The following is a 27,961-nucleotide window of genomic DNA, read 5'->3' as shown; positions in this document are numbered from 1 at the left end:
CGCTATTAAACACTAATGCATTCAGTGGAGGCTGACTCAATTTGATTGTGAAGCTTTATTTGAACATGGCAGGAAGCAGCAGCAGCAGCAGCACATCAAAGAGAGGCTTTGTGAAGAGAGGAGCAGATTAGAGCCTCTGACGCAAGGATGGACCCAGCCAAGAGGAGGCCATGAATACACACACACACACACACACACACACACACACACACACACACACACACACACACACACATCAAGGAAAACTGCTTCAACATGCAAGCCAACACACTGCAAAGGCATTCAATCTAATTCCACATTTTCCATTCGTTTTTTATTGGATGTCTACAGGCACAGCAAGGCAGAGGCAAATGTGCACGCAGATATACACAAATGCACACAAATACTCGAGATTCAAGTTTACTTTAATACTGACTGTCTAAAAGATGGGTGATGGAATCCTTAATAACTTTGTTAAGGGAATAGTTCAACAGTTTAGGGTAACACGCTTTCTTGCTGAGAGTTAGATGCATCGATGTAATGTTAATGGCACTGACGTTTTGAGCAAAACAGGAATAATTCATGCACTTTTTTGTTGTTATTTTCAGCCAAGGATTGATGCAAATTCGGAGTTATCGAGTATTTACCACATCAGGACGGTGTATGTGCGCCAACGTTCATGATAGTGAAGGAACAAATGTCACCCAAGTGCAACTGTGTAGCTTGTTGATGTATTTTTAATAGTTCCTGGACAACAATGGAGCTCTATGTTACCAACGAATAAGCTGCTGTATGTAAAGCTTCAAATACACAGGCAATACTTAAGATGTTTTGTCATATTTGCGTTCTCACTTTTTTGGAATTACTCCATTTGGTTTAAATGAGGGGTGGCGCTGAATAGAGCGTGCAGGAGACAGGACATTTTTCAGAATTTGAGGAAGTTTTTCCAAATTTTGCCATTTCCATCGACGTTTTCTAATGCGATACTTCAAAATGCGCATGAAAATACGTTGACGGAAACATGACATATAGATACGTTTAGACACACGAGTTCTCAGAATTGGTACATTCTGCCTTGTGAATGTTTTTTTGTTTTTGTTTTTTTAATCAAGGACATTGCTACATTATGTACATTATGAAACAGCGTCTATCTCCACTTCACACAGTTGGTAAACAGCCAGAGGTTATTACTATGTAGAACAAGGCAGATGTTGCCATTTGATTTGCATCCGTCATGCCAATGAAACTGTCTCGGAGGAAAAAAAAGAAGACTAAAAAAGCACCTGGCTGAACTAAAAATACAGCCGCAGTCATTTAGGCGAAGCAGGTTAATGTTAATTTCCTACAGCAGAGGGGAGTAAAAATGAATGTTCTGCAATAACAAAACTGAAAGCATCAACGCTCCCACACATTATCCCCTCTCCTCCTCCTCCTCCTCATCTACCCTCCACCCCCAACTCCTACTTTTACAATGCCCTGCTTCCTAATAAACTTTTGTGGTGTTTGGAATCCATTAGGAGCAATATCCCACTTCTCAAAACATCCTGGCTCATTTTGGGGGAGTGGAGCAAGGAGACGGGGGAGCCGCGGGAGGGGAGGGCCTCAAATTTCCATTTCTATTGAAGGCAGACTGAAGGGGGATTTAAGCATGGAGCCGCTGAGTGTACAGTCTAATGGTAAAGAGAAAGAATGTCGTAGGGGAGGATCTCGGGTCACACACACACACACACACACACACACACACACACACACACACACACACACACACACACACACACACACACACACACACACACACACACACACACACACACAGGTAGCAAGAACTGTTTTTTGTAAAGGAGCGATTTTGTACAACAGCATAGGTTTTAGTGAACTGATACCATATTGTCTTACTTTTTGTCTGTTTTTCGCCGACGAACAGTAAAGACACAAACTATGGGAAAAAATATCAGATGTTGTGACTTTGATGTATAAGAGGATCGCATTGATCACCTATGTGTATTTTAACTCAGAGACAGGACCATAGCTACTAGCTTATTAAAAAAGACAGACACTTGTATCACTACAACACCAAACTGTGAGTTAAAAGTCTTTCAGTTCAGACTAACAGGAGCCACATGGAACACTGAAAAGTTCCTCAAATAAAACAAACGAACCATGTAGGTGTTGAACCAGTCCTTCAGTTAGTAGTCATAAATCTGTTTAGCACCAGTTAGCCAGGGAGCTTTTGTTTTTCGAACGTAGAAAGGGTTGCTGTGTTTCTCGGTAAAGGACAATGAAAAGTGTCTGATTTCTTTGCTCACGGGACAATTTGCTTAATCAGAAGAAAAACAAGATAAGCAAAACTTCAATGCCAAGGTCTCTGCTTTAAAGGATCTGAGAACTCGGGCTCGAAAATAACTTTTACTTTTAATTCGTCCTGTTATTATCTGCCTCTCTGTCCACCTTTACATTCACAGGTATTGTAACCGGACCCTTTTACTCCTATGAATTCCCACCATATCAGTTGTAGTGGGTGTTATCCAGCTCCAAACAAACCTTTAATCCAATTCCGATAGCAGGCACTCAAGTGTCGCAACAATTGTTCCCACAGTGTGAAAGTAAGCCACTATCTGAAACACACAAGAGCTGCAAGACAAATGTGTGGCAGAGTGCCAGCAGGGGGGAGGTACAGGAGCGAGGGGCCTGAGATTACAGACAAAGCAGGAGTAAACAGTGCCTTCAGATAAAAAACACGGCCGGGTACTATTAACAATAGTTCTTTCCTGGCAGGGAGCGACAACAAAGCGCCTTCCTGTATGCAAGCCCCCTTGCATGCGCCCTCAATTCCTGTGGACGCTCGGACATGTGGCTCACCGCATCAGCGCCGACCGGCCCGACACGCCATCAACCTCTGACCCCCCGCGCCGCTCGCTCTCACACGACAGCGGTGGAAGAAGTATTCACATCCTTTAGAAAAAAAAATACAGCAAAAACACTCCATTACAAGCAAAAGTTCTACGTTCAAAATCCTACTCAAAAGCACACAAGTATAACAATATGTAATTAAAGTATCAAAAGTTGTACCTGTTCTGCAGGGAAATGGCCCCTGAGAATCCGAAGAAAAACCAAAACTGGAATTCGTTTAATGGATTTGTCTAGAATCTTGCTTTTTTGTGAAAGATTTGTTAATTTGACTTATTTGGGCCTCAAAGTTCCGAGGGGTTGTTGTTGTAGCTGCCAACAGCTCATAGGCATCTGAATCGTGACAAGGAGCCCCAGTTAGAAAATGCTTATTAGTTTCTCATATGTTTTTTAATATAATACAATCTTAACTTCAAAAGTAACTAGTAACTATAGCTGTCAGAGAGATATTGGGGAGTAAAAAGTGCAATATTTGCCTTTAAAATCCAGTGGAAAGGAAGTATAAAGCAGCATAGAATGGAAATACGCAAGTTAAGAACATCAAATGTGTACTTGAGTAAATGTACTTAGTTACTTTCCACAGCTGTAAAACACACACACAGAAAACAGTCCCATAAGACATCTACAGTATATCATTGGAAATTCCTCATTCCCACTCCCACTCATTGAATCCTGCTTTGCTCAGCTGCTTCAAACAGCACAAACATCTCAAGGGGGCAAACAACAATCTTGAGAAGAAATTACGGTTCAAACTGGGTAACTGATTCATTATGTTTGTCTTGCTTTTATAAGGTCTGGCAACAAACACTCGGCTGAGGAAAAAGCATATTTCTGGATGGCACATCTCTGCGGACACCAGAAAGCCTCCTTCCTTCTAAATCATGACTATAAATGACGTTTGTGTGATCCGTGCTTTTATGATTTCAGCCGAGGAGGGGGCTGAGGATCATAAAAAGAAAAGAAAAAAGGAGAACACAGGGCTTGTGGGTAATTACGGCGCAGAGTGGTAGGAGAGGGAGCGTTTGGGAAAGACTCGGGGGCCAGATGTGTGAGGAATGTTCTGGCTGCTGCAGCGTGCAGAGGTGGGTGGATGGATGGGTGGGTGGATGGGTGGGTGGGTGGGTGGGTGGGTGGGTGGGGGGGGGGGGATTGAAGACCAGTCAAATAACACAGCCTGCAGATCGTTAAAGAGCTGTCAAGCCTCCAGCGTTCTACTGTGTATTTCACATCAACTCGCCGAGCAGCTACAGCCTCACCTCATCATTTTGTACGGGCATTTATGGTCCCCAGAGGATGAATCCTTAAGGTTTTGGTGAGGCTCTGACTTTTCCTCTAGTGTCACCATGAGGAAGACATTTTAACTAATATTAATACTTTGGTTTACGACCACATACCTGCAAAACTAATGGTGTTCCCATTAGCCTCAGCTGTACTGTTTTGTGCCAATTAGCAAATGTTAGCATGCTAAAAACTAAGATAGTGAACATGGTAAACATTATACCTGCCAACATCAGGATGTTAGCATTGTGACTGTGTGCATTGTAGCATACCAAACGTAGCATTTATAGTACGTTCCATTCGTACTCGGAACTCGGATTTTCCCGAGGTCAAAGTCGGAAACACGCCCCCTGACTCGGGCAACCGCCGAGTACCCCGAGCTAAAAATCCAACATGGCTGCTCCGTGCATCAACAATTGTGATAGCAGTAGTAACATACAGTTATTAAGCACTTCTGTGTTATTTGTGTCTCACTAAATCAGTCGTTCACGCAGCGCTGTCCATATCTGTGGACATGTTGTTACGCTGTTTGTGTGCAAAAAAACAGCATAATGCGTTGTTATAAACTGGCATTGGCAAACAATGGCTAACCTGGCTAGAGCTAATGAAAACAATGAAAATCCAACTTGTAAATGGAACGCATTCAACTCGGGTGTGACGTCATTCCCAGCTTCGGCTTCTGAGGTAATGGGAACGCACTTTTAGCTCAAAGCACAGCTATGCTAACTATTTTACATTAAAACATATGAGCACATTGTTACAGATTAAATAAGTAGCTTCCAAACTTTTTGACTTGTGACCCTGTGAAAAAGCAGTGTTTACATGTGGGCCCTTGTGTCAGGTTTCAGATGCCTATGTCACGAAGGAGACATTTCAACTCAAAACTTCTCAAATGGTTTCATTTAAATAACTGTCAAATGCCCAAAGTGGTAAAACAGAAAAAAATAGAGAAAAGTCAAAAAGTGTAATACAAATTTGTATAGAAGAACTTAGTTTTTTCTTCTTTCATACTCCATTAATGATCTCACGAGCCCTCAGATTTATCTGGTGACCCTTTTGGAGGGGGACCGACCCGTAGGTTGGGAACTACTGGACTAAACTACTGAACTGTATTTAAAGTAGTTCAAACTAGCTCCGCTTCGAGCAGCTACAACAGTAAAATGCTACTAAACTTTGATGTTTCTCTATTAACAATCAAAAGAAATGTAAATAATATATCACTCACAGGGGACATTTGACTGTAGGAGTAGTTTTACTTTTGATACGTTTGGTACATTTAGCTGATAATACATCTGTACTTCTCTTTAGGCAGGATTTTTTTTTAACTTTTACTAAAGTAAACAAAGCTGCAGACAGCAGCTGCATCGCCGCAGTCAATCCTCCTCGATCAATTTGGAGCCTCAAGAAGCTGGGCACGTATTCATACATGCTACCCACAATGCACCTGGAGAGCTCAACCTGCGTCACAGGCAGATAGTAAGAAGAAAAAAAAAAAAATGAAAAAAACACACCCTCCATCTGCTTCTCATCATCCTCATCCATCTCCTCTTCCACCCCCCTCCCCACTCCCTGTCATACAGACTCTTTCTCCCTCTCTCAGTTTCATGCTCTGCCTTGCTAACTCATCCAACCCTCCACCGCAACCTCTGGTGCTGTGGCATGGATAAATAGGCCACAACAGCTGGGTCTGACTCCTGACCAGGACCACCCCTCCAGACCTGACCAACAAAACTCCCTCTCCTTCCCTACCACCACCTCTCTTGGAGTCTGTGCCCACATGTTTTCAAGACAGAAACTGTAAGAGACGTCCCCCCCCGCCTCCCACATTACTGGCTTTGTTTACGTAATGATTTATTTTGATTTTTTTTATTCATTCAAATTCATCACCTGACTTTTGACAAATGAGCGTGCAACTGCTTAGTCTGAGCTTGTAAAAGCTTTGTTTACAGTTGCAGCGAGAAAGAAAATCCAGGTTTTTGAGTTATGACGGGCCTACAAAAATCTATTTTCCATGTTCCTTCTCCAGCGCTCCAGGGCCATACACAAATATACCCAAAACGTACATGCTTCAAATAAATTCCTGATTGCGCCTTTACGTTTGAGAGCGTGTTGTTTGTTCAGCTGCTGAGGGCCTCGGAGAGAAACCCCGGGAGGCCGCGGAGAATTCATACCTTCCATTCATCACAGAGGAGAGGGGGAGCGGGGAGGAGGGGGTGGAGGGTAAAGAAAGAGCGAGGAAATGAAGAGACAAGAGTGCGTGTTTTTTTTTCTGCTCTGCTGAGTAAGGAGAGAGGTAAGCTCAGCTTTCTGACAGCTGGGCTGTAAAACCTCTGCTAGACTGATTGACTGCTCATGCCTCATTCATGTGACCGTTTTGTACAAATCACCTTAGATCTGCAGCAGCCCAGTTTAGAGTCATTTCAGTTGCAAGCTCTCAGTGAGGATGTGAGGATGTTTTCACTTTTAGGACACTATTCAGCTGACTCACGTTCCACATGCAACAACAATTTGGCTCTTTTCAATACAAAATGTTGGTAAATACGTTCATTTGCTTTTCTAGAGATAGATTAGAAGATGGATACTCATGTCGGTGCACAAAGTACAGAGCTGGAACTGGGAAGTGATTAGCTTAGCTTAGCACAAAGCCAGGAAGCAGGGGGAAATAGTCAGCCTGGCTCAGTCTTAAGTGCAAACAATATGCATACCAACACCTTTAAAGCTCACTAATAATCAGATTATTAGTTTTATTAGGTTTTAGGAGGAGATACTTGCTGGAACAGTTTTGGGTGCGGCCACTTCCTGGAGTCTTGTCATTACAACAAGATTCCCAGGCAACCAGCTCATGGCTAGAGCCGCTCTCGTAATTGCCTCAAAGCTCTACCTCCAACAAAGTTCTGCAAACAATCAGTGTTACTCGCCAAACACATTGTGTGTGTGTGTGTGTGTGTCCGCGTTGTTTACATCCATGTTTACTTGTTGGCAGTCTACTTCTTCATTGCCGTTGATGGCGCACTGCTGCGTTTCTTGGCACATCATGATTATAAAAGTGTGAAACCATTGGCAGGACGGTGCACGTAAACAATAAAGGAACTAATCTTTTCAGCACCAACTAAAGCTTATATGTTAAAAAAAAAAATGTCTTCAGCTCACCTCAAAAGATTGTACCACAATCAACTAAGAAACAGGAACTTGTGAGGCCTGAGTAATGTGTGGTTATGGAGTCATGCTAATGTGAAGACATACATGGACCATCTGGGAGGGTACTTTTGGGAAACGTCTTTGCAGTCTCTCTTACAGCTGTTATCGTCACAAAGTAGTCACAGTATGTTACAGTTTTGTAGAAAGCAGAACCTGCCAAATATGTCAGGTTGCTATAGGGCAAGCAAAACATGCAAAATAAACTGACAATGCACAGAAGTGGAGGATGACTAAACCCTGCTGACTGTATCATTACTGTCAACATGATTCAAGCTGAGATGCATGTCCACTCTGCTCCCACTTCCCCAGTCATGTCCAAGGCCACTCCGGAGCCTTGCTTCATCCTGTTGTTCCTCACTCCAGTTGCACCAGCGCTGCTACACACAACCGTCTCATCAGCACTTCTCACTTCCTCAAAAGCCTTGAAAAACACTGCTGGATGGCAAACTTCAGATCAGGAAGAACACAGCCTCTGTGGTCAAGGAATAATCCCAACCACGTGAACCACGCTGTGCCCAGAACAGCTGTGAGCCCTGCTGATTTAACATTATACTAATGCTGCGGAGGGAGTTTTTTTTTACCATTTAACTATGTTTAGAGTAAAATATTTTGACATAATCACGTTTGCTATCATACCACAGTCCGTCGGAGCCGAGCTGAGGCCAGGGCAAAGGAACCGGGACAGGAAAAATAAGGAAAGGGCGGGAAAAAAAAAAAAAAAAAAAAAAACACACCCACACGGAGAGGTTGTTTTGAGAGCCCCAATCATTTATTACCCTCGATTTTCACAGGCTGAAATTTCAGCCTCGCTGTGAGGAGAAACTCGAACTGGTGGTCCAGCTGTCCACAGCCTGCCAAAGTCGAGAAAACCTCCACCGCACACGCTCTCCCAGACCCACTCTCCCACCCTTCCCCATGCTATCTCATCTCTCCCAGCCAGGTAATCAATGGGAAACACACACCCAAACACAACATGGCTGTGAGAGGGATCACGACGAGCTGTTGTGACATGTAGGCCCCACAAACAAATCTGTCACTGGCTGGATAACCATGTTCCCGGTTGTATGTTTTATGTTCCTTTGCTTGTTCTCACTTCACAGCTCGAAAACACTGATAGGAGGTCAAACTTAAAAAAAAAAAAAAAAAAAAAAAAAAGGTTTTCTTTCAGCACACAGAAGGCCTGAGGTTCTTTCAAATTTCTCCAACGTCATTGAAACAAAAACAGTGCTTGATTTCAAATGATGATTTATCGTCTTGCTTTCCTGTTGAACTAATTTTACATAGGTAAAGACACTTAAAGCATAGACTCTCAGTCTGAACCCAAAATAAAAATTTAAGGATTGCAGAATTGAGTGTCTGAAATGGGTCAAACCATCTATTAGGGGGGTGGGGACCAATTGTGCACTAAGTCCAGAATGAGACTTTTTGGATTTTTGACGCAACAGTTTATTCAGACCAGAATGAAGAAACTTAATTCCAAATGTTTTTTTTTTGTGAAACATTTATTTCAATCCTTTTGTTTTTAGTATGTTGGACACACCCCTGAATGAATGTATAAAAATGGTCAGGTCAGCTATCGTCTCTTCAGTTAAAACCAGTTTTTCTTTTTTTTTATGTACAAGCCTAAAACTAAACTAATAAAACGTTTATCTAAACTTCTCCTCCTCCTGCCTGAAGTTAAGCCCGATTTCAAGAATGACTTTCTCTGCTTCATTTAAAAGTAGTCGTTGGTCTGCTGGCCTATAATCTCTTTCTTTTTCTTTTCTGTATCTTGCACAGAAGGAAGGAAGGCCAGTCTGACCGCACAGTGACTCATTATCAACGTTTCTGTCACACACAGGGAATTAGTGACCTTGGGCAACTGGACAATGAAGAGTTGTCTAAACTTGCTCGTCTTATCAGTCTCCTCTGGCAGTCTAGTATTCTGTATCAGGGACACTTATCAACAGGCTAACTCTCCCACAGCCTCCTACTCTCCTCAGCTCAGAGGTGAGGAATTAGGAGTTACCATGGCAACGTGGTGTCAGATCTGCGATCTTGAATTTAGGGTAAAGATTAAAACAAGTAGACTTTTTTTTATTTTGTGTAATGTTATTTATCTTCCTACACTCTTCACATGAGAGAAACAGTTACTTAAAACTGTACACCTGTATTTTATTTTTCTTGTAAATACAAAGGGTATTTTGGTCTGTACTTTCCTGCAAACTAAGCATTACAGAGGTGCAGGACACATGTGCAAAGAGAGCTGTAACCTGCATTTACTGATTGTTTTTTAGCCACTTTGGGGACAGCACAGGAAGCTGTAAACACAATGCTGATATATATTATTAGCTTAAAAGGTTGTTGGTGAACATGTTAGCAAAACGATTGTCTATTTACATATTTAGCAGACGTGGAGCAACATTTAAATTCCTTTGAAGTTGTGTTTGATTAATACTAGTCCAATATTCACTTACATGTAACTCTGAAGGAAAATATTTAGCTTTAGCTGCTAAATGCTCCACTGTGTTCACTAGCTAATCTCTAACATTATCTGCTGTTTGGTACAGAGCTGAGTGTACAGTAGGTTTTTTATTGGTTGAAAACAGCTGCCTGCTAAAGCTTAAAACTACACTGATGAGAGCGGTGAGAGTCAAACAAAACAATAAAGTTGTGGGCTGTAAAACCAAAACAATGAGCTGAAAGATGCTAAAACGGTCTGGGGGAGCTTTAAAACCTATCCTGTGGTATTTTAGCACTAGCGTGCCATTTTGTTAGCATCTTCTGAACTACTCCCATGCTACACAAGAAACTACGTGTATGCACTACATGCAAGCATTCAGCTGACACGACACACATTCCTACTGACAGGTTCACGCTATTCCACTGATCAACAGTTGGTGACAAAAACACGCCAAGAAATGTGGCATTGCGAAGACAAAAGGCACAGAAGAAGAAGATGATGTGAACACGGATGTAAACTATGGCGGTTTCAAGTCATTTGCAAATGTTTTATGAGGAAGGAAATGTGTTCATCAGCTGTATTAGGCCTTTAGGCTAGACACATACAGTCAATGTCCACTTTATTAGGTATACACATACATTTCTATTGTGCATACATGACTAGTTGTTGACATATTCATATATTTATTATATACATCATGTTTAAAAAAAAATGTAAACACATCTCAATATAATGTAGTCCACTAAAACACCATCTTTAACTATGACATCAGTAACAATTGTACTGGTGTACCTAATAAAGTGGCAGCTGAGTGTATTCAAGTAACTGTGATACAGAACTGTATGGGTTTCCTCACAGGATTCTTTCAAGTGCATTCACTTTAACCTCAAGAACATAATGACATAGTAACATAATCAAAACTATGGTATTTAATTGGGTTCTAATATCCTCTACATTATTGTGATTCCCTTAAATCCCATTTTTGATTTGACATAAAGAAGCCATAGACTTCTTATGACTTCAAAAAAGTGCTAACTGCTGCATATGTTGTATACCGCAAAACACTTCACTGTAAGGGTATTGTTCAGCTCCAGGGGGCCTGCTGCCTGGATGCTGTTGTTGTTGTTATTATGGAAGTCAGTGGTGGTGGTAGAGAGGGATCAACAAGTGCCAGAGCAGAATGAAGGGGCGGAAGAGGGTGCGGGGGGGAGGAGGTTCATGGGCCAGCAGATGTTTCAGCTTTTGGGTTTTTGGCTAGAAAAGGGCAATTAAGAGCTGCTCTTAATGAGGCTGGCAGCCACCCTGTAAACTGTCTGGTTCGGTGAAAGGGTTGCTCATTAGACGGAGCTGCCCAGAAAAACGCCCACCACCCCCCAACACCACCAGCACCCATCGCCTCCAACCGTACTGGGACAGGAAGTGATGGATCAGACATTTGAAAAATTGTAAGCTAGCATTGAACAAAGCTACTTTATGTGATGTCTGGCTTTGCTGACAAATCCTGTGTGTGTGTGTGTGTGTGTGTGTGTGTGTGTGTGTGTGTGTGTGTGTGTGTGTGTGCGCGTGCGTTTGCTTGAATGTGTGTCCTTGTATGTCGGCATGTTTGTTGTGCGCCAGGCCGAGTGTGGTAATGATGCACATTTTCCATGAGGTAGGCTGCTGTGTTCCCTCCAGCATTAAAAAGCCAGAACAGCCACCTGAACATTACTGATGAGAATGGCGACATTAAAATACCAAACAACCAAAATAGACCCTGCTATGATCTGCAAATCTTGTTTTTCCCACCCTCAATTTTTGTGCACCATAAATTTCTAATTGAACTAACAAAGGGCTTGATGCAGAGCAGGGATCCTGGAGAGCTGGCTTACAGCACAGCCGCTCTCAGACACAAATTCAGACACAGACTTTCTGGATTTCTAGCCACCCAAATGCTTCAAAAAAATCTAATGCAAGTATCTCCAGTGGTGAAAAGTAACCAAGTATATTTATTCAAGTCCTTTTTACATGAATCCTCTACATCTCAAAAGTATTGTACTTTTAACTCCACTACATGTGATTGATAGCTTCAGTTAAATGTTAGTTTACTAATCAACATTTAGCATACAAAACATATGAAGAGCTTATAAAATATGACGTATTGTCATAGATAAAACTCTTCAACAGTGTTTTAAATTAGAGCTAAAACAAAACTTAACAGACAGAAAACGCTGAATAACTAAATCCTTCTGTGGTTTGACTATTGGCCAGACACAGCAAGCAATTTGAAGTTGTCGCTTCACTATTTTCTGAAGTTCTACAAACCAAACAATCAAATAATTAATTGAGAAAATAATCAGCAGATTAATCCCTTATGCCATCTATAAAATAGGTAAAAATGAGCTCCACCTAAACAAACTACAACAGTACAATTCTGCTCACACATAGCTGCATGAATAATAATGATCTAATGACATAATCAGTTACAATCAGATTACTGGTTCTTCAACTATCTGTGTAATTGGAGAAGAGCAAAAACTAATCACACTTCCCTTTCCGTGCGTGTTTGTATAACACAAAACAAAAATGGCCGAACCACAGCTTAAGATGTCTTTTGAGGGGTGGAGGCAGTGTTGGGAAAGTTCACTTTCTACATGTACTAGTTCAAAGTTCAGTTCACCGTTCCAAAAATGAACTAGTTCATAGTTCTTTTTTTCCATATGTTGCTTCAGTTCAACGTGCCGTTTCACGTTTGCTGTGGATGTGACTGAAGTGCGGATTTTCTTTTTGAAAACCGCCGGGCAAAGTTTGCACAGAAATGTAAGATTTTTCCCATCCTCACCGACCTGGTCATAAAACTTGTTTAAATGATCATACGACGCCTCCTTGCTGCTTGGTCTCCTACATGCATAGACAGTATATTAGAAGCCTACATGCTGCTTCTTGTTTTGATGACGCATACGGCATCATACGGCGGTGCGACACTGGTGGCTGGTGTTGCCAGATTGGGTGTTTTTTCCGCTACATATTATTGGCCGTTTTAGCCGGCCGATTAGTTCAAATTAGTTGTGCGAAAGGAAATTGTGCCCAGGCCACAAACACTTCTCCACCGCCACGAACGCAACATCCAATCTGTCCAAGCATCGGCAAAGGCAACATGCTTACACAAAGCTAGTTACTGAAGACCCCCCAGACCCTGAGTGATAAATGTTTTTAAAAAAGAGCATGTTTCTAGGGGCGACCTCTAGCTCACCCACTAAGAGCGTTCGCCCCATGTAGGCTGAGTCCTGCAGCGGCGCGGGGTTCGAATCTGACCTGCTGCCCTTTGCTGCGTGTCGTCCCCCATCTCTCTACCCCTTTCATGTCTTTCCACTTTCAAAATAAAAGGGAAAAGCCCCAAAAAATAATAATAAAATAAAAGAGCATGTTTCTGACACCAGCCAAGCAGCCAAGACTTGACTTTCAACAGCAGGTAAACAAAGCAGAGATAAATAGGCTTGTAGCAGCATACATATTCGAGGAAATGCTGCCTGTTTCAACAGTGAAGCCGCTGTCTTTCCGAAACACACCGGGCAAGACACAGGTAACGAAGAGCGCCAATCGGACAGGAAACAAATGCAAGCTACCTGGTGTATCTCTTGTGTATGTCCTATATAATAAGGATTTGTGTTGATCTGGGCATATATGAGGTTTAAAATATGGATAATAATAATGATTAAAATAATATAACTAGTCTAACTAATTACTTTCAGCAGTGAGGAAATTAGGAAAGTAAGGCATTACTTTAAAAAAAAAAGTAACTAGTAATGCATCCATTCCATTACTTTTTTTAAGTAACCACCCCAACACTGGATATAATATATGATAGCATAACACAGGGGCCGCTTTTCTGCACCAGGCACTCTTACTTATAATAGCTTATGTATATTTTCAATACAGGACTTCTACTTGTAAAACAGTATTTAACAGTGTGCTATTAGTACTTTAATTTACGTAAAGGATCTGGATACTGAGGGATTCTCCACTCTCACGCTATCTGGCCTGTCCTCAGACCTGTCTGGCATCAGGAGTGCTTGGCACAACGCTCCCTATTGAGTCTTGATGAATCTAGGTCATTTGCAAAGCTCTCACTGGACACGCGCAGTGGAAAGAAAATAAACCGGGAGGTGAATGGAGCTTGACTGGAGGGGACAAACTTCCTGCGAGAGCCGCATAGGGATGCTGAGAGCAAGGTTAAGATTAGGCAAAGTTGTGATAATGTATTGCCGTTTCTGTTATATGCTAAAGCTGTGGAGATAATCATGCCTCTGATATCTAAATCTTTTTAGTCACTGATCCATATTTTGTGTGTGTTGTGGCTCTCCAAGTTTCCTCCTGGTGGCTTCAATAACAATTGTCTCATCTTATAAATCATGCAGCAATCCCAAATCCCATCTCTCTTTCATAATGCCCCCCCTTTATCTCTAAAGCAGGCCCCGGATAAAGTCTGATAGCAATTAGGCTTCGGAGGACTCTGTAAACAAGTCAGTCACAATACATATGACTTAACTGAAGCCTAAAACGTGTTTGCGGCACACATGTTGCTGTCATCACCACTAAGGTGGAGCTTCTATATCTAATATCTGGTGGAAACCAGCTGAGCAGGAAGTGAGAAGAAAAACCCTCAGATGAGAGACAGGGAATCAGGTGACTAGAGTTTTATTGTTTTTCTTCTCCCCTCATAGTGTTACAGTTGAAAAAGACTCTGGCTCAATATTAGGTTATTAGCGCCAAACAAAACGGCACAAAAATTGCTCATGCTCACACCTGAAAGAGCCATATTTCTCTATACTGAAGTTCTCAGTCAGCAGCCCATAGAGTTATGGAATTGATCCCTGCCCCCACATCCTCCCTTTGCCATGAGCCTGAGGCGTATGTCTGCCAGATGTCCAAAGCAAAGAGGGGGGATATGAAAGGGCTGAAGATTGCCAGAGGTGTCTTATATCGGAGGAATTATTATCCTAATGATATAACATAACACATGCCGTCAGTCCCTCCAGGAGTAACAAGCCCCGATCTATATTTGAGCCATGTCCCTTTCATTTAACTGACCTTTTTGGGAAAGCAGTAGGAGGAAGATGATGAGAAGGATTTTACTTTTCCATCCAGGACAAATACACCGTCAGTCTGTACCTGAATGTACAAAAAGATCAAAATCTAATTTTTCCATATACAAAATAGTATTTTCGACAATAAGTTTACAGACAGATGTACATACTGTGCATGCTATACAATGCTAACGCAAGTAGTAGTAGTAGTAGTAGTAGATAAAAGTAATGTGTTTGTATGGTAAGGTGCTGCAATGCACCTTGTGTGGTAAAATTGTTTAACAGGTACATTAGATAGATATTAGTGTAACATGAGCACCACAAACACCACACAAGGTAACCTTCTAATCCTATTCAGGAAAAGCACATTTGGTCAAATATTTTCTGTTACGGCAATACAAAACTGGAATTCACAGCCTACCACTATCAGAGAGATACATATTCCACCTTTACAACACACCTTAAAACACTACTGTCCGACAACTATTACCGCACACATGAATCTGTCAGATGTGATGTGTTTGATGTGACACATAGAGTCATTGTTGCTGCCGCTCGATCTCTGCTGCGTGCCTCTATGTTATGTCTTTTATGTTTTTTTCAATGTGGCCTCTGTGACTATTCTCTTTTCCCTTGTCTCCTTTGTATTGTTTTTATTGCATGAACTGTTTTGATGCCTTTGCCTTCATCTGCGCTTGCTTGTTTGTGCTTGCTCCAAATGTGTGCCACATGTTTGTATGTCTTACTCCCGTTTGCTTAGGCCTGCTGTAATTATAAATGTAATATCATTGATTTTATTTTTTAACCATTGTATTTTAGGGTGCCTATTGGCTACGGACTGCGATATTACAAATCCCACTATGGCCACGCCCTTCAATAGCATTTATTGGCCAGGAATCAATGTTTACGCGAGGTAACGTAACCCCATTTGTTCAGGTCCTATCCCCTGACCAATCGGCTATCCTAACCTTAACCACTCGAGGTCAAATGCCTAACCCCAACCAATCAAGCTGCTTTGTAGGGCAAGTCTTGGCGTGGCCATAGTGGGATTCGTAATTTTGCGTACGGACCAAGTACGGAGTGTGGACTGGTAGCTGGAGAGGTGCCAGTTTGCCTCCTGAGCACTGCCGATGTGCCATTCAGCAAGGCACAGAGTTGCCAACTGCTCGGGGCGCCTGTCCAAGGCAACCCCGCTTGCTCTGACATTTCTCCATTTAATGCATGTGTACATATGTGTGATTAGTAACAGAGTCAAAACATTTTATTTCCCCTCTGGGATTCTATTCTTCTTTCCATAGTTTCGTCACTGTGACCCCGTTCACATAGTTACATAATCATTTGGCACATTGTTATGAAATATTGATTAGTGCAGTTTTAGTATGACTGAAATTTGCAGAACTGGGAGCAATGTTTTAGTAAAAAAAATAAATTGTGGTTCTGTATTATCCGAGTCAAACTGGAACAAACTGGGGGAAAAAACCCTTTTCTGTGCAGACTGAAACAAAATATTTCCTATAAACACACACAGGACTAGAGCTGCAATGATTATTAGTTTCGTTAAAAAATATACAAAAATATTCATCCCAGTCTAAGGTGACGTCTGGAAATGTAGTTGTTTTGTCCGACCAGCAGTGCAAAACCCAAACATATTTAGTTAATTATTATAGAAGAAATAAAAAAACAGCAACCATTCACAATGGAAACCAGAACAGAAGATGTAGCCAGAGAATTCTTGGCATTTAACTAATTATTTCAGCTCTACAGGGGACTACTGGTGAAACTTTACCCACTCTTAGGTCGGTGCCCCAAGTTTATCATTTCAATCAGGGGTGTGTCTGATAATTTACGCATAAAGAAATATGTTTGGTCTCGAGAAAAGCCTCCAAAATTCCCGAGCTACACCCCTGCATATTTAGCTGCAGCAAGCTGAAAAACTCACTGATAAAATTAAATAACAGATGCCTGAAATCGGTCCTTGACCTTGTGTAAGTTCTTGTAAACTATATACATGTAGGGAAACTCGATCCAGGGACTTGACTGAAGTTGTACCATGTAGCACACATGTATACAGACCCTGGTAGATGGATATCTACCTCTCAACCCCTAGAGCATTTCAGTGAATAGATGAGGAGGAGGGTAGACAGTACCTGACATTTACTTAGTAGCGCAGGATAGACAGGCCATTGTCTTTGCTGAAATGAGAAACTCTGCCACAGAAGGGCGAACGGGGGAGAAAGAGGGTGGTGTCAGACAACCTGATATCAATCTAATGAAATAATAGCAAGCGCTCTGATGTGGATATCTGGGATATCTAGACTTTATACCCCATTGACAAAGTCGTTCTCGACTTTGGGAAGCGTAGAGACACAAAGAAGGCGAAACAGTGAAAACGATGCAGTGAACTCTTGTGCACGCACACTCACTTTCACTGCTTCAAAAAGGAGATGACACATGTCAAATAAAAACAAAAATCCCCTGAACCTGAAACTGCTGTGGATGTAACCACAGATCGAGATTTCAAGGGTCTGATTGAAGTGGCACTGGTGAACCTTACAGGCCTAAATGCCACTCTCCGTGGGGTTGATTTCTGATTGTCTGTTGATAACTAATAGAGAGGTAAACAGCCAAAGAGAGAGAGAGAGAGACAAACAGAACATATGGCAGGCAGAGACAAACATGTAAGGCAAAGCCAATAGCACAGGCTGTCCTGCTGAGCCGTCCCTGCAGTGTCGACAGCCTGGATTACTTTCCCGCGTCCCTGCAGTCGGCCAGACAAACAGGCTTCCACAAAAACAGCACAAACCACTCAGCCTCCATCAGAGAGAAAAAGAGGAAAGGAAAGAAGAAGTTGAGGGCTGGTGAAAGGAAGTGAGACTGAGGCCAAAGAAACATCTGCTCCAGATCCTATTTAGTGGAGTCTGTCCCCTTCTCGCAGACTGTTTTTGTTGTTTGTCCATGGGTCAGGAACACAAGAAAGAAACACACACACACACACACACACACACACACACACACACACACACACACACACACACACACACACACACACACACACACACACACACACACACACACACACACACACACACACACACACACACACACAGATGTGTGCACACCCAGAGAGAAGTTAATAAGTCAATAGGACACAGTTCCATATCTTATTAGGCCTTGTCTTGGCGGCTCGTCGAGGAAAATAATAAACGAGACTGACACTAATCAATGTTATCTTTTCACTCATGGGGGTGGAAGGAGAGAGCCAAAGAGCCAGAAAAGAACAAAGAAACAAAAAGGAGGAGAAAAAAGGAGGGAAGAGGAGAATGAAAAGCCTCCTTCTGACTCGCAGTGACCCACATACATTTGCCCAGCTTTTCTGGGGCTCGCTCTCTCTTGGCAACCGGCAGCCTCTGTGAAAGAATCCCAGCGTTCAGCCAAAGGCAAAGCCCATGTGAGGGGAGGGGAGGGAAGGATGGCAGAGCGAGAGAGAAAGGGAGGTGTGGATGGGTGGACACCAGACCCCTCCTCCTCCTCCTCCGCCTCCTCCTCCTCTTCTTCTTCCTCCTCCTCCTCCTCCTCCTCCTCCTCCTCCTCCTCCTCCCGAAGGCCTGTTGCTCCTGGCGACCGGCACTCAATGGATTCCTCCAGATCCAAGAGGTCGAACACGCACAGCATGCAGTGCTGGACAAAGTATTGAGATTCTTTACTCAAATAAAAGTACTGCATAAAAATGTTGGACGTGGTTGAAATTGTATTAAATATTCCATTATTAAGTTTATTAACTCTGATGCATTAATGCATAAGCAGCATTTTACTGTTGTAGCTGGTTTTGAGCTAGTCTGAACTACTTTATATATAGTTAGTCTAGTCTAGTGGTTCCCAAAACTTATAATCTTGTACCCTGACTAAAATGTGAGCTTGCATGGCACACTGGTTTTCTTGGTAGAGAGCAGCAGCTGCAACCAGCGAACAAACTGAAAGAGACCAGTAGAAGGTTTTAATAGGGCGTCCACATTTGTAGCCTAATGATGGATGAATGCGGAGCCTTCTAAGCGACAGTGACATAATCAGAGAGCTGTAGGTCAGCTAGTGACAGCTGAGTGGCTGTGGCCGAGCGGGAGAAAGAGCCCTTTCAGCCCCAACGCTCACGGATGCCGATCCAAGTTCATTAGCAGTCAGACTGGCTACAGGGCCTGCTGCAAGCTTCTCCAAGCTACACATGACACACACACACACACACACACACACACACACACACACACACACACACACACACACACACACACACACACACACACACACACACACACACACACACACACACACACACACACACACACACACACACACACGTGTCAGCATGCAAAGACACCCTGAACATCACAAAACAAGCATCTATTTCTTCTTAAAGTGAATCACTTTTTGTTCTTAATGGTCCAAGGCTGTGATTTTCCTCCCCTTGCACTCGCCATTTTAATGGTTCTGGCAAAGTGTTTTATCTATAAACAATAAAAGGTTGGGGCTAAAACATTTTTCTCTGGTTTGGCCCCTTCACTACTAATCATCTATACACTCTCCCCTTTTCCTGCCATTAAGCTGCGATGGAGCCAAACCCACAGCCCAGCCAAAGAACCTGATAGTCGTGGAACCCATGCAGCTCTCCCCCCACCTTGGAATGCATTTCTGCTGCGCTGCACTTTTCACCATCCAGCAGGGAATGGATGCAAACACCCCCCAAAAAAAAAAAAACCCACCAGCACCCACTCAGACACAAACACACCACCACTTGCTTTTGAGCAAATTGCCCCCCAAACCTCATCGGTCGTATAAAATGTGCCTACACAAACTGACTGACACCCAGTGGTGGAAAGTAACTCAGTACATTTACTCAAGTACTTTTCGACTCTTGTACTTTTACTTCCCTACATTTCAGAGGGAAATATTGTACTTTTTACTCAACTAAATCGAAATGACAGCTGTAATTACCAGTTACTTTGCATTAGAAACAAATCAATGCATGATGATCATATAAAACATATTGTTAAATACCAGTAGTTTCCCAATTTTTTGGATTGTGACTTCTAATAAAAAAGCTGTTTAGCTGTCTTTGGGTTTTTATCAGTTCCACCAAAGACATTTCCACTCCAAACGTCTTAAGCCGAAGATATACTTGCTTTTAACTACACACTAAGAAGTTGTCACAACTTGCTTGATTTACAACGATGGCGCCACTGTCGCTTTTTCTACTGTGAATGATCAGAATTAATTTCCTCGAACTCACTCCTCCAGTGTTTATGGTTTACATCATGCAAATCCGGAAGGTCTATACGGTTTGAGTTCTCTGGGGGAATCTTTCAGTAATTCGTGTAGTACATAGGCAAGTATGGGAGCAATTCAGTTCACGGTTTTCTACGCAAACGCATGGCTAAAAAGCAAAGATGGTTTTATTTAAAAAAAAAAAAACTGTTCAAATGATATTCAAATATTTTATAAAAAGCAAATATAAGAGAAAAGTCATATACATGAATAGAAATTTGTGTCACAGAACTTTTTTTTCTTCGTTCTTGCCTGAATAATCATCTCAGGACCCTTCAAATTTATCTTGTGACACTTTGGATGGGCCTGACCCTTAGTTTGGGAACCACTAGACTTACTGACCACCTAAGTAACTAACTAACTATATTAAGTAGTTAAAACTAGCGACCATATGACCAGTTACAGTAAACAGCTGCTTACTCATTTTACCATCAGTGTTAAAAATCGAATAATGTAATATATAATAATATATCATTTAAAGGATCCATTTAACTAAGGAACGAGTACTTTTTACATTTTGCTGATTTTACCTAAGTAGGGTTTTTGAATGCAGCACTTTTACTTGTAATTAGGTATTTCTACACTGATTTATTGGTACTTTTACTCAAGTAACGCATCGGAGTACTTCTGCCATTATACTGCTGACACCAAATCTTAGGGTTTAATAGTTCACATTACTCACAGAGCCACAAACACTCGCACCCTTCTTCTCATAAATGACCACAACTGAACAGAGACAAATTCCTCCCCCATCACACTTCTCAGCTTCCCTTAAACCGCAGCAGCGTTCATGGAGAAAACGACAGCTTTGGCCAGACATTAGTTCTGGCCGTTCACCCTCAGCATGTGATCTTGTGTTTCAAAGTCAACACAATGTGAAGACCACTTCACCTCACCTACAACCCACACTCTCTCCCACTAAATACAGCACATCCTCTCTGTTGCATCTTCCCCCCGCTTGTTTGATTTAACCCTCCCACCTATACTGTGCTCAACTCACTTCTTCCATCCCCGACTTGGAAACACGCCGACCTCACAACTCTCTCACGAGTGGGCCTACAAACATGTACAGGAATTTGGTTAGCGGGGGGGGTGGGGTGGGGGGTGAGGGGGGTTTAGTAGGATAAGAGGAAATGAGATGAGAGGAAGAAAAGCAAAGATAGATGAAGAAAGAGAAGGAAACAGGGGAGAGATAACTAGAGTGTGATTTGCATCCTGACAGTGAAGCCCCCACAGTTCCTGTGGGAACTATTCTACTGCCCCCTGGTGGTGTACAACACAATCCTCCCAACAATGACCCCTTAAACACACCTCTTTCCCACACTATAGTAACACCATGCTCTCCTGCACCTTTCATTCACTCTCTCTGTGATGACACAAATTATACCCTGCACTCTTCTGTTCTGTAATTACATAGACCCCGATGTGTATACTTTACACAAAAAGACAACTCGCCCACGCTCAGGTTTGAGTGCGAGACGCTGCAGTGTCCCCCCGTGTGATGACGCCGGGTGTCCACACCCTGCCACTTTATACTCTTCAGGTGTACGCCTGCAGTGCAGCCGATTATTTCATAAAGACATAACTAGGTTATGACCTGATTATAAGAGGCAGTAGTGAATGTGGAGGCAAAGAAAAATGACACCCGATCTACCGGAGACTGTTCCCCCACACATGGGGCCTGCCATTGTGCCATGGGTGTGTGACACCCATGGCATTTGAATGTGTCTTGGATGTAAATATGTTACTGTATGTAATATAATAATAAGTTTATTTGATACAGCACCTTTTACAGACAAAGTCACAAAGTGCTTCACATGATGAACATTTGTCAAAAATATGTAACTCTTCCCTTTGGACAGCTAGTATTTTAGCTAGAGGCTAGCGATGGAGCTGTAGAGATATCAATGTAGAGTAAAACTTTGGTCCAGAGTGAAATAGCTTGTCAATTACTCGAACGATTGCCATTAAATTCGTTACAGACATTCTTGCTGCCCAGAAGATGACTCTTAAAGCATAACTCTCGGCAAAATGCAACCTATGGTCTTTTTGTGAATATACCCAAGCAAACGTTCGTTTAAAAGCATAATTAGGACTTTTAAGATTCACCGTATCCTCAGTTTTGGTCAAATGGCCTTTTGAATGGGAGTGATAGATTAGATTAGATAATACTTTATTCATCCCACAATGGGGAAATTCACTTGTTACAGCAGCAGTTTTTCCACAATAAAAACAAACCAACAAACAACCAAGCAAACAAACAACAGTCAGACAACAGACAATGTGCAAAAAGTACTGAATGAATGTAAAGTGGCATTATATAAAGAGTATTTTAAAGTGGCCAAAGTGCGAAATTTTTTGTAATGCAAGTAAGCAGTTGACGTGAAATTAGATTGAATAATATGTAATTAAATAACATAGCAAAAGTAATTAACCATAATATAAAAGATATTGAAGTGTGACTATAATATAAATCATATTGAAAAAGTAAGTACACAGAATGAAAAATATAAATACAGATGGAAAAATATAAATACAGATAATAATATCGGGTGGTGCAGGTGTTGTCGAGTCTGACAGCGGCCGGGATGAAGGACCTGCGATACCTCTCCTTTAGGAGCACTAATATGATGGCATCAAAATCACTATTTTTAAAACACTAAGAAGGCTCGACACGACATGAGACTTTGCTCAAAGTATCACCAGGGGCACTACACATGAACTCCAGCTTTGACAACATCGTTTGTGTACACAGTGTTTACTAAAAAGAAAAGGTTTTAAACAACTCACTGTAGCTGTTGGTGTTTCCGGCCGCCATCCATCTTGCCAGTCAAAAAGAGTCAATCTCCGAATGCATAGGAGGAAATGTCATTCTTATATGAGGCTCCTTTTTCAACTACAAGGTCAATATTGTTTTTCACTAATGACAAAACAACAAATTATCCGTGCATTTATATGGAACTAAGCTTTAGGAGCTTTCCATCTTTACTCTCCTCCCTGTTACGTTGCATTCGGAGATTGACTCTTTTTGACTGGCAAGATGGCAGCAACCGAAAAAACCAACAGCTACAGTGAGTTGTTCAAAACCTTTTCTTTTTAGTAAACACTGTGTACACAAACGATGTTGTCAATGCTGGAGTTCATGTGTAGAGCCCCTGGTGATACTTTGAGCAAAGTCTCATGTTGTGTCGAACCTTCTTAGTGTTTTAAAAATAGCGATTTTGATGCCATCATAGTTAGGGCTGAACGATTAATTGCATTTGCGATAATATCGCGATATGTTAAAACGCGATTTCCTAATCGCAAAGGCTGCGATCAGGCTGCGATTTGGTCTCGATTTGATGACTCGCGAGAGCAAATCAGTCTGCACTCCGCAGAGAAAGCATCAACTTAGCACGCTAACGCTACACCGTACCTTGAGCTGATCTCTGTCATTCAAACAATTCTGAGTTGAAGTTTAAATCTTTTACAGCCAGTTTAATAAAATGAAGGGTTTTGTTTGGGCTCGAGTCCATACATGCAGTTAATGGACACAGGCACGCAGAACTGAAGGCTCGGTTGGCAACGAGCTAGCTCTGATTAGCGGTTAGCTCCGTTATAAAGATATGGGTGGAGGAGCTGCCACTGAGAGGGGTAACAATCAGACTGATAAATGACGTTCGGGGAGCTTTCACAGCAGCGTGGCCGCGGGGTTTCAACGGTGTTATTAGTACAGTTAATCCCACGGCAAGACCAGCAACAGCTAACGTAACGATAGCCTCTCTGAGCTAGTGCAGTGTTGACGGTGTCGGCACACAACTTCACGAGGGGGAGGGGCTGGAGGCAGCTCCTCTCTCTGCACTGTAAAAAAATGTGTGTATGTATATGTATGTGTGTGTGTGTATGTATGTATATGTGTGTGTGTGTGTATGTGTGTGTGTGTGTGTGTGTGTGTGTGTGTGTGTGTGTGTGTATATATATATATATATATATATATATATATATATATATATATATATGTATGTATGTATATGTATATATGTATATATGTATGTGTATGTATATATATATATATACAGTATATGTGTGTGTATATATATATATATATATATATATATATATATATATATATATATATATATATATATATATATATATGCTGAATGCTGTGCATGTGTTGTCAAATTTATGAAGATGTTTTATTTGCTTGTGTTTTGTCTATTTGCGTGTGTTTTATTAAATTGCAGTGCGTTTGCCCCTGTCGGCCACCGTAATAAAGTATATCTAACCTAATCTAATCTAATCACAGCATTAGTCCAGCTGCAAGAAATGGGTTTGGTCGGCGTGAGCTGCTTGTGTTTCTACAACAAGTTTCTGATTCCGGTAGAGAGATTGTTCAAAGTGACAACACGAAGCAAGCTGAAAAAAGCTCAAATGTGTGACCCTTTTCAGTATTAAACATTCAGCAAGTAATGTTCACTGTAAATGCTTTGCTCAGCGCATGTAAAAACAGTGACCGTGAAGAATGATATGGTCTCATTTGTCAAATGTTGCAGAATCTGACTCTGGTTAATTGCCAAGTAGGTTTTCACATTCAAGGAATTTTCTATCAACCGGTAAAATCTGACATGGAACAGTATATCAGAATCTACATCAATCTGCTTCAAGTTTAAATCCAGCTTGAGGCTTAGACATTGAAAAGCTTAGGAAAGGGAGCGTGCACTGCTCAATATCTGAGGTAGAAACCAGATGTACGTTTGCCAAACCAACCAGTTAGTCCTCATCATTTAAGCCTTCACTCTTGCAAAAACCAAAACATACTGATTAAAAACGCTTCCGATATAACATGGCTCTCATCTTTGTGTGGCTTGTACAAGTACAGTAAGGCACGAGGACGAAGTGATTGGTTTGGCAAAATGTACGTCTGGTCAACTTCCCCACCCCAGATAAAAAGCAGAGCATAGTCACTTAACTTCTGACCTTTTAATGGAAATCAACTGGCATAGTCTCCTATGCAGTGGATAAGTACAACAAATAAAGCCCTGTCTTTTCCTCTGGTGCCACCCTCAGGCCAGACCTTTATTTTGTTGCCCTGCTAGGTTTAAGAATCTAACTTGAAACTTAAAACCCTGAAACCTGGTGTGTGTTTGTGTGTGTCTGTGTCCCTGTCTAAGTGTGTCTGTCTACAGTAGGTGTCAATGCTGGTGTGCTTAAACCAGCGTGTGCGCTTCCTCTGCTTTTCCTATGGGCCCATAAGCATTGCGGGTTATGGGCTCTGGCTGCAGTTGAGGGAACATAATGGTCTCATTGACTCAATCACAAGCTCTGACCTGCCAGCTTTGTGAGCAAGCTGCAGAGTGAGCATTATTGTAAAAAGGCTTTAAAACCGCTATTAAGCCACATTAAGTGTGTGTGTGGTGGTGATGGGGGATTTATAAAGGAGGGTGGTTGTTTTTACACCTTTTCTAGAAGAAAAAAAAAACATTGGAAAAAGCTTGGAATATATTGTGGAGCAATTCACTTGTTTTTTTTTTTATTAAACCTGGACAAAAGAACAATTTTGCTGACAGGCTTAATGGAAAAAGATGCATCACAGTTTTTATTCCCTGTGTGGTTGCTGTTGATGCAGCTCTCAGAATATGCAGAGGTCAAAGAAAAACACATTTCCTGCCATGCAGATCACATTTTTTAACGCTGTTGCTGCATGGTCACATGGTGGGTGTGTTTTTATGCGTACGTGCAATGTATAAACACTGACAAGCAAATGTGTTTTCATACCAGTTTGTGTAGTATCGTCTAACAGCTGTGTTTTATTATAGTTGTGGTTAAGATAATTACAATGAGAAATGAATTAAGTGTCCTTAACTGTGACTTAACGTAGTTACCGTACTGCTGTCTAAATTACCGTAAGGGTGCACCACACCCTGGGGCATCACGCCAAGAGCAAAGAACGAGATGGCCTGATTGGAAGTTTTGCGTCATCTGTTTTCTATACAAGGTTGCGCTTAAACTCACCGGAAAGACAACAGCTGACAGCCAGCTGAAGGCCAACTTGCATGTACTCTGTATTCTTACTGTAATCCACAAATGAATTACTCTTGCGCATTACTCTTCCAACTCAAATTCTCTCGTCCGTTGTCCCCCTGGTGGTGAAATGTGTTAAGTGTAAGAAGACAAGAACAGGCAGAGAAACAAAAGGAGAAAAACGATTCACTTTAGGCTAAACAAAGACTGACGCAACGGAGTTGCCAAAGCAGAGGGCTCATCCGGCAAGAGCATTGCACTTCGCTCAACTTTTGCCACACAACACAATGCGATATCATCCAGCGAGGTCACCAACTATATATGTGCATAGTTGGTACATTATTTCTTTGTAAGTTGAACACTGTAAACCTCTCTCAATCATCAAAGAAAGATAAAATGACGCTCCTCTTGATAACTCTTCAGAGTTGTAAAATCCTTCCTTGTATCAATATAAACAGCTGTTATCCCATCTGATAAGCCTTCAAACTATTACTCAAACTGGACTTCCTGGATCATAATTTGAACTTTCATAAATACTAGGGCTGACAATCGATTCAAATATTTGAATAATCGAAAAAACAGATGGGAATATTGACCTGAATGTAACATTACGAACACAATGTAGTGTCCCACTTTACACTTTTTAATTTTTTTTTTTTTAAAGCTCAGCAGAGGGGGAAGAGTCGTAGCAGCCGTCTGCTTGGCCAGCAAGTGGTATTTGAGACTCGACGTACTCCGGTGGTAACTCAATGCACATCGACAGTACATGCAAATAACTTTAGTCTTGTCGACAGAACCATCTGGAAGGGCTTTAAAAACTGAACCTGCCATTCAAAAGACCCTTTTCTTTACCCATTTCTGCTAAAGGAGGGGCTTTTTTTCTGCTAGCCATCCACACGTTACTGCTGCATCCATTCCTGATTTCTGAAGTGTTAATCGTGCGTTAAAAGGAATGAGTTAACTCGTTATTATTGCGTTCACTTTGACAGCCCTAATAAGTACCTGAATCAACACACCTCCACGATCATCATCCACTTGTATTATTTTATCACAGGGCTTTATTGTGGTCTGAACCTGGCTTAATGTTTGCAATGATGCTGTACAAAGTCTCAATAAAATACATCCAAGCACACATTCCTGATAGATTACTTTGTTAGGTGAATACCGTATTTTTAGTGTTAACTTTGCAATCACCTCATTGAAAGGTAAAATGATTGTCATCATGATAACTTTTATAGAGTTGTAAAGTCCTATGTCATAACATTATAAAGCACCACCACAGTGTTTTGGTGTCTGAGAAGTCTTCAAGCTCATGGATCATTAAAATCTAAATCAAGGGTTGTATTTTATCATTTCACCAAGACCTGAAACGTCGCGTCCACACTAGTCCCCACCAACGCAGCACTCAGTCTGAAGTGCCAGTGATGCCACCACAAATTCTTTACCAGATGACACGCACTTCAAGACTCGAAAGCACAGCCACAACAAAACAATGGAGTCCCACAGACATAACCTCTGACTCATTTCCTCACAAACTCATAAAACGTCTAGTACAGTAGTTGATGTGAGTGAGATAATACACTTACTTACTGTATTGTTCTTTCAAGAACTGACATGGTTGTGTTTGGCAGCAGGGTTTGCCAAATATAGGCTCCAAGAAATAGAGAGACATGCATACAATTTAAAGGGAGTGTATGAGAAAGTTAAACGGTGTGACTGTATTTCACTGTAGAGGATTCCAACACAGAGACGTAACAGTCTGCAGCTGCTGTTGTCA

At 41.7% G+C, this 27,961-nt stretch overlaps 1 long non-coding RNA gene across 2 annotated transcripts in view; it reads right to left on the bottom strand.

Moving 5' to 3' along the window:
- LOC114546949 (uncharacterized) overlaps nt 1-27,961 on the bottom strand; it is a 138,381-nt gene that overhangs the window by 93,383 nt on the left and 17,037 nt on the right. The window contains exon 3 of one of the 2 annotated variants that reach the window (XR_003691097.1): nt 14,873-14,953. The exons of the other annotated variant lie outside the window; for it this stretch is intronic. This is a non-coding gene — a long non-coding RNA (uncharacterized LOC114546949). The remainder of the gene's footprint in view (nt 1-14,872; nt 14,954-27,961) is intronic. 2 annotated transcript variants of the gene reach the window in all.

Source organism: Perca flavescens, chromosome 20 (assembly GCF_004354835.1).
Source record: "Perca flavescens isolate YP-PL-M2 chromosome 20, PFLA_1.0, whole genome shotgun sequence".
NCBI classification, from domain to species: domain Eukaryota; kingdom Metazoa; phylum Chordata; class Actinopteri; order Perciformes; family Percidae; genus Perca; species Perca flavescens.
Note: the sequence above shows the minus strand (reverse complement) of the source record. Positions and strands in the feature narration are given on the sequence as shown.